At 48.3% G+C, this 3,066-nt stretch overlaps 1 pseudogene across 1 annotated transcript; it reads left to right on the top strand.

The window, feature by feature from the left end:
- Positions 1–1,279: 1,279 nt before the first annotated feature.
- Positions 1,280–2,457, top strand: LOC149846814 (2-hydroxyisoflavanone dehydratase pseudogene; annotated as a pseudogene). Its single transcript, XR_016430318.1, has one exon. The product of XR_016430318.1 is annotated as a 2-hydroxyisoflavanone dehydratase pseudogene (transcript).
- The last annotated feature ends 609 nt before the right edge of the window (positions 2,458–3,066 follow it).

Genomic DNA, 3,066 nt, shown 5'->3' on the forward strand with positions numbered 1-3,066 from the left:
TTGAAGGGTCAAATGTACAAAAAAAATGAAATTATTACATTTTTTTCATTAGGAGTTTATTACCTACGAGGGTAGCAAGCATTACCCTTATGTTGCATGCATAGATAACAGTTTTTTTTTACATGACCTCGGTCTATTGGTAAAGGATCCAAGCCCAAACATGCCTTGTTCGGTTCCTTCTGTTCAGTTTGAGTCGCCTTGTTTACAATTGATGAAAACCATACAATTTAGGCCATGTCAAAGCCAACGTGGCTAGGTTCCTGATCTTGGAGAGGTTTGTTGAAGTAAAAAAAAAAAGCAAATGGGAGGAGATGAGAGTTGAAATGGCATTTAATGAAGGTGTAATTAATACCACCTACCTCAAAGGTATTTGAGAATACTGTTTTGAGAGATGATAATAGTGTTGAGAGAGTGAAGATGAAAATGGAGATGTACCATTTCAACTCCATTGCAAGGATGTTGACAACTCCACCCCTCATCTTCCATTTTCATCTCAGCTCCCAATCACCCCTCTCATCTCCTTTTTCAACACTGACTCCCATACAGAGCCTTACTGATCTAGAATATTGTGGATGCCATACATCATTAAAGTAGAGTTTCCTATCAAAGAGGTGTAAGAACTATGCTACGAATTACCCTAATCTACATTTAACTAAAGGATGTTGAAAAACATAGGAAATAACAGGAAATGCAAGAACAAGATAAACTATTCAACAACTTAACACAACCTCCCTTGTGAAGTTCTCTATAGTACACATTTATAGAAGAAAACTTGGGGAAACTATAAGTCTAAGTTTGGATTAAATATGGATCCAATATTCAAATCAAACATAAAATTTTCAAATCATAATCCAAACAAAATTCAAAAAAAAAACTGCAAATTAGATTTAAACAAATCCTATGAGTCCCCATCACATCTGATCATTCTTAATCTGCGTCTCAATGCCTCTGCAATATTGCTGTCATGATGTGGTGGTAATAGTAGTAATAGCCAATGTTGCCTGAATTGGCCGATTCAGATTTAATCGACCCAAAGGCGATTCAAAGGGGCTGATTCAGAGCATATTCAGTTTTGAGAAACCGATTCACCTACTGAACCTAATTTAACAACAATGGTAGCTAGCAGTAAATGTAGCTAGGGTTGAATACTGGGCCCAGCTTGATTGGCTTCAAGTGCCCGGAATGGGATGGACCAAGCTGCGCCTAGATTGGGGCCTACTTTGTCTGAGCTGTTCTCGGGCTTTGCCTTTTAGCTAATCTCTCTCTCTCACTCTCTCTCTGTGGAAGAGAAGGGGTCGGCGGATGGATCCGCCCTCTCAAGAGATCGCTGTCGAGTTCCCGTTAATCCGCATCTACAAGGACGGCCGGGTCGAGAGAATTCGGCCCATCGAATTTGTCCCTCCTGGCGTCGACCCGGAGACCGGCGTCGCCTCCAAAGACGCCGCCGTCTCGCCGGAAACCGACCTTTCTGTCCGCCTCTACCTCCCGCCCCTCACCGGAAAACAGCAGGGGCGCCTCCCCATCGTCTTCTATGTCCACGGCGGCGGCTTCTGCATCGAGTCAGCCTTCTCCGCCGGCTACCACGGCTTCTGCAACTCCCTCGCCGCCGAGTCCCGCGCCCTCGTCGTCTCAGTGGAATACCGCCTCGCGCCGGAGCACCCCATCCCCGCCGCCTACCTCGACTCCTGGGCCGCTCTCCAGTGGGTGGCGCGCCAAGCCGAGCCGTGGCTGAGGGAGCACGGCGACCTAGATCGGGTCGTCCTGGCCGGAGACAGCGCCGGCGCCAATATCGCCCATCACCTCGCCATGGCCGCCGGCGGCGCCCCTGCGTTCGAGCCGACGACCAGCGGCGACCTGCCGGTCAAGGTCTCAGGGGTCGCCTTGATCCACCCGTACTTCTTCGGGCGTGATCCGGGTAGGGAGCGGCTGTGGGAGATGGTACATCCCACCACTCCCGGCGCCGACGACCCCTTCCTCAACGTGTTGGCGACCGGAGGGCCGGAGATCTCCCGGCTCGGCTGCGGGCGCATGCTGGTGGTGTTGGCCGAGCAGGACTTCCTGAGGGAGAGGGGGAGCTGGTACCACGAGGTGTTGAGCCGGAGCGGGTGGAGCGGCTCCGTCCAGTTGGTGGAACACCGGGGCGAGCAACACGTCTTCCATCTAAAGGACCCCAAGTGCGAGAACGCCAAGGACCTCATGGACCGCCTCGTCTCCTTCATAAACCCTGCTGATTGATGCCCCCTTTCTCTCTTGTTGGTCATCGTGGATTAAGCGTTTCTGTGATTACTCACTTGTTGGAATGCAGACTATGCAAGACCGGGGAAGGTCTGTCCAATGGTTTGTGTGGAGTGCCCTGTTCTGCAAGCTTAGATGCAACCTTATATGGGTTCGCCTTTCTTTTACTACTGCTTTTGCTTTTGATATAATCAGTATATTTATATATGGGTTTTGTGGTTCCCTCTTCCCCTTAAGAGAGATCAAGTGCTTTGGTTTTGGGTTGAGATAAGGAGCGCTGCAAAACCAGCCGAACCAACCGTACAGGGGCTTGGCTTGTTTACGACTGGATCGAGCTCATGACTCGGCTCTTGTTCATGTTTAGCCGAGCCCTGTACTTGGTTCATCCCAGTTATACAAGTTGGGGTTAGCCAGGCCCCTACAAGTTATACATCTATACCATTGGGTTTTGAACCTGCAATGTCCCAATGCATGGTGATGTGCACTAGCTGCTCCTCCAGACAAGCGGAGCCCCCATTGGTGAGAGAGAGAGAGAGAGTTCTAGAGTTCATGTTACAAACAGACCAACAAATGTCAAGCTCCCCTCTGTTCAAACAAGTATCTAGAGGGATCTTGACAGTTGAGACAAGTCCTTCCAATTTGCCAGTACCTTATATCTATGTTTTTGTCTCCTCCAAAATATTAGGGATATCAAATATGCAAAGATAGCTAGAATTGGACCTTGTTGTAAATCCGATTCAAACTTGACCTAGGCATATTAGTTTTGCTGTTTGATCCATTTTGAACCCCATTACTTGTATCGGCACCTATTATGTAGTGATATATAGTGTT

This window comes from Nuphar pumila, chromosome 2 (genome assembly GCF_984573655.1).
Source record: "Nuphar pumila chromosome 2, dmNupPumi1.hap1.1, whole genome shotgun sequence".
Classification (NCBI taxonomy): Eukaryota; Viridiplantae; Streptophyta; class Magnoliopsida; order Nymphaeales; family Nymphaeaceae; genus Nuphar; species Nuphar pumila.